This window comes from Cryptomeria japonica, chromosome 3, assembly GCF_030272615.1.
Source record: "Cryptomeria japonica chromosome 3, Sugi_1.0, whole genome shotgun sequence".
Lineage (NCBI taxonomy): Eukaryota > Viridiplantae > Streptophyta > Pinopsida > Cupressales > Cupressaceae > Cryptomeria > Cryptomeria japonica.
Window position 1 is genome coordinate 386,323,284 of NC_081407.1, and position 14,576 is coordinate 386,337,859.

Sequence of the window (14,576 nt, forward strand, 5' to 3'; positions counted from 1 at the left end):
TTGACAGGTCCCAGTGAGGTGGCGTATAGGTGGTGGTGACATGGCAGTCCAAGTGGTGAGTCAATGAGGTGGCACCCAGTGGAACCTCCTAGCGAATTGCAAGCTGCCACGTGGCAGGGCGTCAGGCCAAAAAATGGTGAAAAATCAAAGTTAATAATAAAGTCCTGACTATAGTGTAAAATCCAAAAATTTAAATGATGTTGCACATAAAAAGGATGAATTCGCCCATAAGTTAATTTTTGGCCAAATATGCAAGTATTATATATCATCGGAAAGCTCTCGGAATGTGGAATCTAGTCATGAAGTTTGTTTCAACAAATATGAAATATTTCGAGAGCAGTTTCCACAGGAAGGAGAAAGGAAAATATTCAGTTGGAGAAAGGGGACACTTGGCAATGTGTTATGCAGACCTAATCTTTTTCCCTCCTCTTTTTATTCTCATTTCTTCTCAATTGTAAGGGTTCCAGAATTTTGGAGAAAGTGCTCTAGATTTCATGGCTTCCAGTTCTGAATTTCTTGACCCAAATTTGTAAAATTCGATGGAGCTTTTCAGGGTATAGAGGTTACATTGCAGTATTGGAGATGTTTTTTCTAGTTGCAGGTCTTACTTGTGTCAGGCATGAGTTAATTTCACACAATGTTGTCTCTAGGCATGTATTTCATTGTCATAAATTGAATCCTCAAGGAGGATGGAATTTGTCAATTTCTAGGAGATTGTTGTGACTGTTTGTAGGTATCCTTCAAAGGAAGGTTTTAAATTATGTAATCAGTCATAAATAATGGAATATGTGTCCCATATCTGATAATTTTGTGAATGAATCAAGTAATGCATTGGTATAAGGTATTGATGCAGGAATATTGTTTAAGGAAAATAAATTTGTAGCTAGGATACACATTTATAGTTCTGTGTGTGACTCCATGCCCAATGAACAAGGCACCGGTCTTTGAAAGATTTGGGGATAGTTTCAGATTTATACATTTAAAGAAAATCTATTTCCCTTTGTGTTTAGGGGTTGTGTTCTTTTCATTCCAAGCTTTGTTTCATCTATGGTTTATACAGATTTAGCCAATCTTTAGTGTGTTTCTAATTGGGTGGGTTTGTGGAATGATCTATTTGCTTATTGTTTGATGCTACCATATGTTTGTAACTGTTGTATTTAATGCATCAAAAGGGTGTCCCCCCTAGGTCTAGCAGAACCTAAAGTGCAGGAGGATCAATTAGGGTCCTATGTTATGTTGTCCAAGTCTTGACGTGTTCCATAGATTGAAATTGGTCATTTCATAGAAAGATTGCAAGTGAGCTTGGGTTAACCAGATTTGGTGAACAACAAAGGCCAACTAACAAAGTTTGCATCATTGAAACAATCTTGTGGATAAAGATAGTCCACATCCGAGTCATCCCACTACAATTATATAGGCAATCATTCCACACAACCACATAACTCATAGATCCAAATCCAATTAAACGTGTAAAATCATCTTCACATTAGTAATCAACAAACCAATATAGAATAGAGGATAATTATACATATATCCAAAAACTCCCACCGCACAAGTAATGTCAAATCTAAAAACACTAGTAAAATTTGGCAAATAAATGACTACGTGACTAAAACTTTTAGTCGCGACAACTTAAAATGACCAAATTCTACTAATTTTTTGCAACGCAACTATAAATGACTAAATAAAGGACTAATTTGATCATCGGGTAAAAAACACAACTAAATAATTAGTCACACAAATAAAAATGACTAAATAAATGACTAATTATTTACCCATGGAAATTCTTGTCTTTAAGTTACATTTAACTATCTCATTTAAAAATAAACTTTAAGTAATCTCTCCCCACCAAGTTGTTGTTAAGTTTACTATGTTATGGGTACCTAGCATCATGGTCCCCCACCATGATGCTAATCCTAATTAATAACCTAAATTTTTATTATAAACTTCCAACCTCAACCCTAATTGGTTGTGCATTAGATCCATAGGATGAATTTAATCTCCATTGTTGGATCTTAGGGCTTCAATGGGAACCCTAAATTCTATTATGAGGGAAGGAAAATGGAATTCTAACCCTATTCTCTTATTTGAACATTTGCTCTTGGTTTCTAACCCTAGCCTCCTCAATGGAGGCCATTGTTACAGGATTCTCAAGGGTGTTTTGTCTTCTTCAAATAAGCCATAGAAATCAAGAGGATCCTCCCAATAGACTATTGCTTAATTCTTCTGAATATGGGTATTATCATTCTTTCAAAATTTTATCCCTCCCTTGATTTCCTATTGTAACCATGTGTTTAATAAATCTTTTACCCTTGATTTGTTTGCAGGTCTCTGAGTGTGGGTTAACAAGGAATGGTGGTCGTACATATTGCAAGGTTTCAATTTTTTCTCCCCCAAGCAATGTTTTGCAAAATCATATTTATTATTATTATTTTAATATAAAATAATTTATTTATTTTGATAGGAGGTTAACCCCCCGCATTGGCCCCTGCCATGGGACCTGTGGTGCCATGGAGGTCGTAGCACCCACGATGTGGATGTTGCAGCCCACATGGGTCGCAACCTCCACATTGTGCCTTGCAACCCCATGGAGACTGCACCCACGGCTGGGTTCCTCAAAAAAATTTAAAAATAATTATTTATATATATACACGTTGTTCAAGAGATACAATTTTTTTTTAATAAAGGAACAACAGAGGTAAAATGAGATGATAATTGTAAATAAATAAATAAATATATAATAGCAAATTCAAGTACCCAGATTTAATGAAGAAACCTATAAGCATTTACATCATACACATCGACAGTTACACTTTTTTTACTGAGGAATATTTGAGAGAGAACTATGCAGAATTAAAGGTCCATTTACTTACTATAGGCTTATCCAAATTATTGTTCTAGAAGTTTACATTTAGATTCAGAAAATGAATTAACAAAAGGAAATAGATTTGATATATCAAAAGAAAATTAGTTAATATAAATGACTAAATATGGTACCAATGGATGAAAACCAGTGAATAAAAATTACTAAATATTCGACCAATTGATGGAAATTAATTATTACAATACTAAATAAATGACTACCATGACTAAACAAATGACTAGTTAACAACAATCAATGACTAAATTAAGGACTAAATATACTACCAAATTGATCAACAAAACAAACAATAAATGATCTAAAAATGGTTTAGTCATAAATTTGGTCGTGTTATAAATGACCGACAATAAACTATTAATGGTCACGTGACCAAGATTAGTCATTTATATGTAATTTTTAGTAGTTTTTTTAATCATTTATTGTTGTTTTTCTATTCGTAAAAGATCAAATCATATCAAGTCAATCTATAGTACTTCACATAGATGATGCAACTAACTTGTCTATTACATAGTGTCAAGGAAACATACATTGATTTGCAAATCATATAACCAAAAAATGTTGCAATACCTCTGTCACCATCAGTCTCCACGTCTCTCCCAATTTCTTCACACTCAACCATGTGAATACAGACATCTAGGAAGAAGTAAAAGACTAGAGAGAGAACCCACAAATCAAACCATATGTGTGTTCCACGCTAACATGTACCGAGTTGTGTAATGTAATATCTCCTTCACCATTCTTATACTAAAGTGATATTAACATCTAACACTGAATTTAATGAAACATGGAAACAATAGATGTAAACATCTCATACCAAAGTTAGATCAAACAAACCATCCATTCCCACAACAAAGAGAATATGCCCAAAATCACAAACCATTTTTTTTACCTCTTCAAATAGGTCCTCAAAACTATATCCATAGCTTAATACCAACAATGAGGAGAACAACAAAAATCCGTAAAACCATGCATCTTCTTCTTAAAACTCAAAAAAATTATATTCAAGACTAGTTCTCATTAGAAGACAAGATACAAAATAAAGAATGCATGCGATAACCATGTGGGAAATAGCACTCCAATCGTTCATCTATCGAATAGACCAAGAGTGGGAAACCAAATTGTCATGTGATCACAACACCAAGCAATAAAAGTATACAAAAAATGACAATCTTCTCTTCAAGTCCATAATGGATTCACATCCATAACCAAGTATAGACTTGATTTTTTTGCTAAAATCCTTGCCAAAGAGTAACCATCTCATCACATGATCCCAAAGAATATGAGATCTCATAACCTCAACCATGTCTCCCTAGTCTCCATGAGTATACACCAATCAATTCGTGTTAACTTGAAATACAATCTTACAAAATCATGAAGCTCAAAAAAAATAATTGATACTCAAAACCAAAGAGAACCAACAACACCTCATCAAACACTCAAGATTTATCCATATAACCAAGATGTCACAATCTCCAAACCACGTGAAGATAACCAACCATCATCAATGATGAATCTGCATCACTACCAAATCTCACACTGAACTATGTCTCTGATCTCTCTAGGCATCATAATAATCATCTCCAAATTGAAGATTCTCTATGGCCTCAACATAATCAAATAACTCAACCAAGAGCTCCCAAAAAGAAGAGTTAAATCACGATCTTTGTACAAAGAATATACAAATTCACATCTCTTGGCAATAGAACCAAATATGTCAACATCTTATTACAATCTAAAAGAAGAATATAAGAGCTCCACATCACACTAACATCCATTGCAAAATATCATCCATCTTCTAATCAAATATTTTTTGTGGCTTATAATACACTGCAACCATAATAGCTTAGAACCAAAATATTGAGACAAAGAAGATAGAGTGCATTATGTAACTGCACAAAGCTCAAACTAAAAGTGATACTCAATTATACATGGAAACATGAACAATATCATTTCCAAAACTCCACTAGAAGTGAATATAGAGCTTCTCATTGTAATCAAAATACCAATGTAATAATGGTGACCAACTACAAGGCCTACCAAACTAAATCCTCGTCACATAATTTACAAGATCAACACATATGTAACATCTCAAAGAAGAAACACATAATCAATGCTCTAATCTTAGATAACTAAAAGATTCAACCCAACATCATATCATACATAATAGAGATAATCAAGCATAACATATATATTTCCAAGACTCAAACGCCAAAATCATTGCTAGATCTAATTTTCCAAACAAAAACACAAAGGAGTAACCATAGATCAATAAGAACCTTCCAAGCAGTCATGCAAACCTAGAACTATGTCCATCCATAACACCCTAAATTCAGTCTTACCACAAATATACATACCACATATTTTAGTTAGCATGTAAAACCTACAAAACCATATTTGTAAATTTGAAATCCACTTAGACATCCAAGCATTCATATTATACATGTCATCTAAATAATGAAATAAGCATAGATCTACAAATCCCAACAACTGAAAATAAAAGATCACTACAACCTAGCAAGGAAAGGAAAGATGACCAGGAGCTTAAACCATATGAAACATATCAGCCCTACAACTCACAAAGAGATCGATGACTTATCTTCCAATAATTTCATGTAATAATGGGCTAAAACCATAAACCCAACATAAGCACTCCATTCCATAGTCCAAATAGTTGATGTTTCTCCATGTGACAAGGATGTCAATACTCATCTAACATGAACACCTTCTCATTGCATATGAGCACAAGGTAAAGGAAAAAAACCACCAAACAAGAGGATACACACATATTATCAAATAAGAGCTCTAGGTTACCAAATCATAACCAACTACATGAATATCCATAAACATGAGCATCTAATGCCCAACATAGAACAAATTGACAATATCCATGGCTTCCAATCTCACAAATCTACAGAACAAAGTTTAATCACAAAACATTAATTATATAACCCAAAAGCCTTCCAACAACCTTTAATTCCTTCTAATGGATTTCCACAAGCTTTCCAAGCTAAGAAATAAAAAATAGAGGAATAGCCAAATCCAATAACCTTTAGCTCTAATACCAAATGTTGGGAAATAAATAGGTTCAATACCAAAGATTGTGAATATGAATCTCTATCCAATAAACTTATCAAAGGATAAGATACACAAGGCTTTGGTAGATACAACATGATAATTTTAAACTCATATGAAAACCTAAAAATTAAGTTGTCTTAATTGTGGAAAACCAAGATTAGATGCTTCTTCTTTATGATACCAAAAGCAACCTATAAATCCTGGTTAATAAACCTATCTTGAACATACAAAAATAATAAATAATTGTTAACTTTAATATAATATAGCAACAATAAGGCATAAATCAGCAACATAATATCAAATCATAACACAAGGTTTCCGTGGATAAACTTACAAAAAAAACTCCACTGAGAAGAGAGGACAAGCTTGCATTATTAGCAATAAAAGATCTTACAATACAATCACTTCCATTCTCATATTTTCCTCTATCATAGAAGCACATATGCACATGTGAAAAACCTCCTTATCCCTCCCACATGTCATTTTTTCCTACAAATAAATCTTCATTCATCTGTTACATCTACAATTTACACCTAAAAGTTGAATATATAGAATGACTCCAAAACCAGCAATAAAGGTTCCCAAAGGAGATTCTCCATTCCTCATAACCACAACCCTTTTAATTCCTCTAAGAAACTAAAAAATACACTATTTTAGCTTCCAATACTTTCTCTCCAAATTAGGCGCCCATACTTGCAAAATAAACATTACATTAAATGTAATAAATGACTGGATACTAAGAGACACATGTTGCCTCTTTCGTGCTCCCACTTGAAGAAGCCCATAGGTTACTCTTATGCCCACTTCTCAAGTCATTAAAATATCTTATTATAGACATACATAAGTTGGGAAAACAATATTAAATAATTGTGTTCACAATCCACTTTTTATCGCTGCTAGTGGAGCCCATCACCCCTTATGAATGCATTAAAAATAATGGTGAGAATTAAATATTACAAGTTATTTTCCCAATAAATCCTAAGTGCCTTGGGACACTTTCTAAAGATGTTGGAACAATATAATAGGGTTTACAAATTAGATGACACCTTAATCCTAACAATGTGATGTCATAATAGGGATCTTCCCCATGATTATATTTTGTGTGTATAATTGCCTGATTATGATATCTAGATTCAAAGAGGTGGGCATGAGGGTTCAACATGGTTGGGTGGAATTTTACCATCATTGGGGCTAACTAAATTGATGGATATCATGGAGAGTGTGCAAATATTTTTTTATTACTATGGGAAGGTAGTCCTTTTATGGATTATTGTTTGAGAAATATGTGTATCCAAGACTTCATCACTCATTGGATTAGTTTATTTTGGAGCCATAATTAAACTCATGGTTCATGGTGAGTTACCCAAATTAGGGATGGTAGTTTCATTTATTCTTATAGTTGTCTTTTTTTGTCTTAAGCAAATATTAATGTGTCAAATGGAATCTTTTATTATGCTCTTTTTTTATTACTATGGGAAGGTAGTCCTTTTATGGATCATTGTTTGAGAAATATGTGTTTCCAAGACTTCATCACTCATTGGATTAGTTTATTTTGGAGTCATAATTAAACTCATGGTTCATGGTGAGTTACCCAAATTGGGGATGGTAGTTTCATTTATTCTTATAGTTGTCTTTTTTTGTCTTAAGCAAATATTAGGTGTCAAATGGAATCTCTTATTATGCTCAATTCTTATATTTTGGATAGACATATTTTTACCTCCATGTTTTGATGGCATTGATATCATGTTATTCATTTCATTATTTGGTTATATCAAGAGTCCAGTTATGACCTTATTTCTTGGGAATTGTCCTTTTTTATATGTTCTTGTTTAGTCAAAATATAAGTGCTTGAATGCTTGACCTAATTCATTTTTGAGCTACACAAAAATCAAGAAAGTTAGCTTTTTATTATCTTGTTGTTCTTAGACATGTATTTTTACAAGCTAACAATTGCATTTAAGAGTCCATAATTCAAATTCCATGAGTATTAAAGTTCAGAGTTTCACTTGTACTTTTTATGATGATGTAAAATCCAAATCAAACTTTGAATTTCAAATTATATTAAGTTCAAATTTTAAGTTTTTCATACATTTTACTTGATGCAAAGTGTTATTTTTAGCAATTAAGGTTAAATCTTGGAGTGAATTTTATTTTACAATTTTCAAATGTGAATCAAAATCTAAAGTCCAAAATACACAATGTAGGTCAAACTTTAAGGTTCAAAGTGCTTGAGCTATGAATATTGAGCCTAAAAGTCAAATTTGTATGCCCATAATTTGTTGATCGAGATCTAAAGCTCAAGTTACGAGTTATTAGGACTTAGAGTTGAGGTGAATAGTTGATAGTTGTAGTTTGCAACTCAAACTCTAAAGTTTAAAGTGTTAAAAAATGTAACCTTTGACCCAAGCTCCTGTTGGATATTGGTTGATATTTTGTCATTGATGTCAACATATGTGAAGTCAATATATGTTTTTGTGTTGTTTCCAGATTGGTTGAGTTGGTTTAGCCTGTATGTTGTAGATGAGCTGATGCGATTTAATGGGTTTCGAGATACTTATCTCTAGTTGATTCAGTAGAAGTTTTAGAGGTCCGCATGGTGATTTGATCGAGTTATATGATCTGGTATTGAGGTTTGTTATTCAGTTGCTCGGTGTTACAAGATTTGGTGAATCCATATGTTGCGCTCCATAATTGTAATATCTTTTGTTGTGGATGTGTGGGATGTGTTTTGGACATTGATGTGTGTCTTTAGTTTGATTGGTTCATGATTTAGAAATCCACAAGCTAATCTTTCAGGTTGACAATTAGTTGTGTTGATGTTATTGAGGTTCGGTAAGATGATAATGATGATGATTCTTTTAATGTGAGTTGTTGCAGTGTGATTAATATTGTTTGTGAATGTTCTTAGATCATGTGCTATGTGTATTGGTGGTTTGTATTGATTATTGTGCATGTTATTGAAGATTTTCTTGGTCTGGTGATGTTCTTCATGTTATGTGACATTTGTGGTGGTGTAGCGTGTTGTGAATGATCAAGGAAAAATTCTTGGAGGTTTTTCATATTTGTGGTGGTTGTTTAGGTCCATAGTATGTCTTAGTCGGCATTTTTTTGGCCCACATGCATTATTGTAACGTGTGTGATTATATTTTTGTAATATGTAGCATGTGGTGAGCTGAGGTCTATGTTTCATAGGTTGATGACTTGTATAAATACATGTTATAATCATTGTGATGTATCATGCTATGTGCGAATAATATAATAATCATCCAGTAGTAGTGAAGTTGTACGAAGTTGTGTGAATTTATGTGAAGAAGTGTTGAAGAGAACATCAGACAGTGAGCTTAACCAGAACTATACTCAGGCGTGTGAAGATGTTGTTTAATTAGTTCATAATTCTCCAGATGTAATCCAAATGTTTTTGTAAGTTAGTGAGACTTCATGTAAGGTAATGAACCTTCCCTAAGGGTTGTAGCCCTCTGAGTTTTTTTAATTTGAGCAGTGAGCTATAGGAAGTGTGCCTGAATGCATTTGCATGCCCTTATGTAATATTTTTATACTTCTAATAGAGTATAATAATATTGTGGGTTTGAATCCCACCATGGTTTTTCCCTTAACCAGGTTTTCCACGTCAAAAATCTTGGTGTTGTGTGTTATTTATGTGGTGTTGTTTCATGCTTTAATGATTAATTATCAGATGTGATTTGTGGTTCAAGTTGTTGTAGTTTTTGGTCCAAACTGATTGACCCCCCCCCCCCTCCCCCTCATAGTTTGTTGCATTGTTTCCAACAATTGGTATCAGAGCTAGATCCTCTAGAAGAAGCTTGACTACTTGAGGAGATCTAGGATGGCAACCTTTTCTTTTAAGAAGGATAGTCTGAGATTTGATGGAACAAACTACACTCTCTAGAAGAGCCAGATGCAATGTCATTTGAAATGCATTGGAGAAGAGTACTGAAAGATCACTAAGAATGTATATAATGTTCCTCAAAATGGTCCTACTACTCCAGATGAGTTAAAGGAAGAAGGATATAATATTAGAGCCAAGGAAGAATTGTTGAGTGCCTTGACAGGTTCTGAAATGACTAATGTGATGGATCTTGAGACCACTCATGAGATTTGGATAAAGTTGGAAACTTTGCACAAATGAGACAGTCATGTGAAAGTTGCTAGGTTGCAGAGCCTGAAGGGTAAATATGAGAACTTGAAGATGGGTGAAGATGAGAACATTACTTCTTTTATGTAGAAAGTGAATGAGCTTGTTGTGGAATCAGATGTGTTGGTGGAGTCCTTGAAGAATCTAAGATTTTTGCTTAAGTGTTGAGATCCTTGCCTCCTACTTACAAACACAAAGTTGTTGCTATTGATGAGATCCAGACTGTGACAAGAGACATGTTGGTTGGTACTTGCTTCTTTTGAGTTGAGTGAGTTTGGCGACTCTCTTCCTAAGACCAAATTTGCATTCAAAGCTACTGTTTCTGGGAAGCAGAGATATGATTAAGGAGAAAGTTATGCAAGAAACTCTAGATATGAGAAAGAGATGAAAGAGATGGAAGATGAAGAGAGAGATTGAGGAGCTTGAAGCACTTATTTCCAGAAGATTGCCTAAAGGTGCTGGTAAGTATGAAGTTAAGTTACCTCTTAAATGTTTTCATGCAATAAGATAGGACATTTTGCACCAAGGTGTTCGGAAAGAGAGATAAATCCTAAGAAGTCATTTAAGCCATATAAGTGGACAAATATTAGAAGAAGTGTTATTATGTTGCTAATGAAGGTGTGACAGATGATGAGTATGCAAAGAAAATTTTGGAGATAAATTTGTGTTCATTGCTATCAAGGAAGATGATCCGGTTACTACAGAATCTACAAGCTTCATTAATGAGGAGGAAGCTCTAGTTGCTAAAGTTGAGGAGAAAGATGAATGGGTAATTGACAGTGGTTGTTGTAGTGTCCCTCCTAGACTTAGATTTTGATTTATGCATCGATAGACCTATTTAGACATATGGATGATGTTTTGATGACTACTTATGACTCTATTTCTATTCAGATGATACTAATGATGCTAGGTATTTTATACAGACATATGCTATTTGATTGATGATATATTACTTGATGGATAGATTTAAATTGGGTGGATTACATGCACTTGATATTTCTATATGGATTATATGATATATGATGTTATGATGATCCTAACCCCTATTTCGTGATTATGGTTTCATGAGGTGTATTGATGATTATTATTGTGTGACTGTCTTTGTGAAAAGGACAATGCCTTATCACTCATTACGTGCATGATAAGGTGTTGTGACTCTCTTTTCACTTGCTTGTTTATCATGATGGATATATGTTGTATGTGTATCGTATTGTGGTTACAGGATTGTAGGTATCGAACATCTACTCCATCTAGTCCTACAGGTCTGAGCGTGTCCTATCCCAATGATAAGTTGATGGAGATGGAATGAGTTTCCCTCACTCACTCTAGGCCTAGTTGTTCACCTTGTTGGTCATGTTGTGGCGTAAGTGGTGGCTATTCTTGCATCAACATTTCCCTTTCGTCGGGTTGCTTGAGTATGTGAGTGTATGATTAATATTTAATTAATTAATGGGATAATGTAATTTATTAATGTTTAAATTAATTCATCCTATAGTATGATTCTTGTTTATTTATTATTGAGGTTATTTAATTAATTTATTTGATTTACTTGATTTATTGTTTAATGATTTATTTATTTATTGTTTTGATTTCCTTGATAATTAAATATATTGTTGAGATTAATTTATTAATTTATTTGATTTAATGATTAATTGATTTGTATCAATTATTTATTATTTTATTATATATGTGGTGTCATAAAATTGCGCCTCTTGCAATTTTAACCACATTTGAGGTCCTCACCTTGGCGATGGCATCCTCCTTCCTAGCCGAGACCTATTTTTGCATTTTCACCCCTTGCCCCCTTCATGTTTGAGCCCTGCGATAGCCTCAAAACCCTGTCTAGGCCCCAAGATAGGGTAGGACAGCGGTGTGATGCCCTTGTCCCCCTTGGACAGGGGCGCAGCGCCCCTATCCCACCCTCTTAGGGTGGCCCCAAGATAGGTGCCCCCAACCCCATTTGCACTTCAAGATCCTAAATCTCCTCGATGTCGGCCTTTTATGAAATTAATTAATCTTCAGAGGCATGTATAAAAAGGAATTGGTTTTCTCATTTGCATAAGGAAGAATGGGAGGCAAAATTCAAGAAAAGAGATGATAAGAAAATATAGGCGAAGATATACATCATCAAGCATTCAAGCATCCTAGTCTTCTTCATTCATCCATTGGAGTAATATTTCAACATTCATTTGCAAGCATGTGTATGTGTTAGGGTTTTGTCATGTTACATGCCATTTCATGCAACACTTGTGATTGCATTCAAGAAGCAAAGCAATCATCATCAATAAATTGCAGATCTACAAGGTATATATTTTCATTGTTTACATTCAAGCATTTGCAATTACTTTCTTTCAATCTTGATTCCTCAACCGGGGTTTGACTGAGGCAAACCCCTATCCACAACCCCATTATCCTCTCTTTTATGTGTGTAGCTTGCAAGTGTGCAGCTGTAATTGCAGGTTTGGGCTTCATTTGCAAAGACGGAAGAACCCTTTTTGTTTTGCAGATTTTGTGGAGGACCATGTACATTCCCACCACGGTCCTGATAAATTTTCTCCAAATTTGCAGGGCAGATCCGTATCAGTCTAATTAGCTTAGATCTGAAGTTACAATGCGATCTTGAACCGGTAGCTCCTCATTTCATTCATTTTCTCTCTCTTTTCCACATAGTCAACTTTCTCATTTACAAAAGAGGGTAAATCACACTTCAACCGCTTGCAATCCATTTGGAATTCACATCCTTGTTTCCCTCATATTTGGATCTAGTGGATTCAAGCCCCTCTTTTGAATGTAAAGTTCCTCCCAAGTGAAAATCATCCTAGTGGCTTTCTTTCTCTCTCCTAGGTGGGTAGTCACTAGGATCCAATTTTCCACTTTACATTTTGGTGAACCTGAGGTCTTACACATTAATTCTGATTTCTCATTCTTAGATTTGATTAATTGCAATTTTCATTTCAAATTTTCATTTCCAAGTTTGATCTTTTTGCAAATTTTAGAGGTTAATTGCATAAAAACCCTAATTTTTATTTTGAGAAAGTTAAGCTTGTGAAGTGTAAAATTTTAATTACTTGTTTCAGATCTGATTTCTATTTCAAAATTGCAATTCAAATCTATCTCTTTATTCTGAAAATTTAGTGGTTAAATCATAAAACCCTAATTTTTAAGATCTTTCTATTTTCGACCTTTGACTAGAAATTTGACCAATCTAGACATCTCCAAATCAGCTGTTTTTTTTGGATTCCGCAATAATATCATAATATCTATCATCCTTGAAATTTTCAAAAAAAGTTGGTCGGACCATGTGCACTTTCACCATAGCTCGCAACTTTTTTCCCGAAATTTTAGGAGACGGAATTGACTATGTTTTTCTACTTAAATCCAGAAAATTGTCGTACTTTATCAATTTTAACACCCTCTAAGGTCGAAGACAAATTCAAATTCAAATTTCAAATTTGCAGTTCAAATTCCATTTTCTCTCCTTTATTAAATTTTCTATGCATGTATGGGGTGAACATTATTCGTGTTTGATCATCAATGAATATGGAGTTCTTATCTTATTTTGCTAGTTCAATTTCGAGATACATTAAATATATTCATGATGTTCCCTTTCATGCATATTATAATAATTTAGTTCTCCCTTTCATTCATAGCTATGATTTACCTTCCCCCAAAATTGATCTCAATAATGAGGGCACATTGGTGCAAAAAGGGAATATGGTCACTTCTTTCAAAGATCTGCCCCCTAAAGATGAATCTTTGGAGATTTGTGTTCCTTCTTCTCCTAAAAATTATCTCCCTCATAAGGATTATTTTGTGCAAGGGGATGATATTATGGCTACTTATCCTAGGGATACCATACCTTCTTTTCATGATCTTCCCTCTAAAGATGAAGCATTAATTACATATGATAGTCCTTTTTTTAATGAGTCTCTTGAACATAAAGATACCTTAGAACAAGAGGATGATATTATTTCTCATCATAATTCTCTCTCTTCCACAAATCAAGAGCCTAACAAAAATCAAATAAATTCCATTCATGTTCCTAGGAAACCAAGAATTCTTCCTGATTATCATGTTGTGCCTTACACATATACTAATGAGGTAATTGATGAGAACATAAGTGAAGCATCATATGCTTTCTTAGTTCCTACAATCCTCTCTTAAATTCACTCAAATACCCCATCTCCTACCAAAGGATTTCCTAAAGAATAACTCTTAGGGGATGATTGGGGGTCCTTAGATTTCACTCCTACCTTTTCTAGAAAGTCTAAGATGCCTGAATTTCACATTCCAATTTTTTCTCTTAACACAAATCTTGAAATTGATTGGGCCTCTTTAAACTTCAATCCAATTCCCTCTAAGAGTGAATCCTATTTTGAACATACACATGGATGCAATGGACCAATGCTTGAATGTGAGCAACAAAGTCATAAGAAATTACATTTTCCTTTGTCCACATCTTCTTCT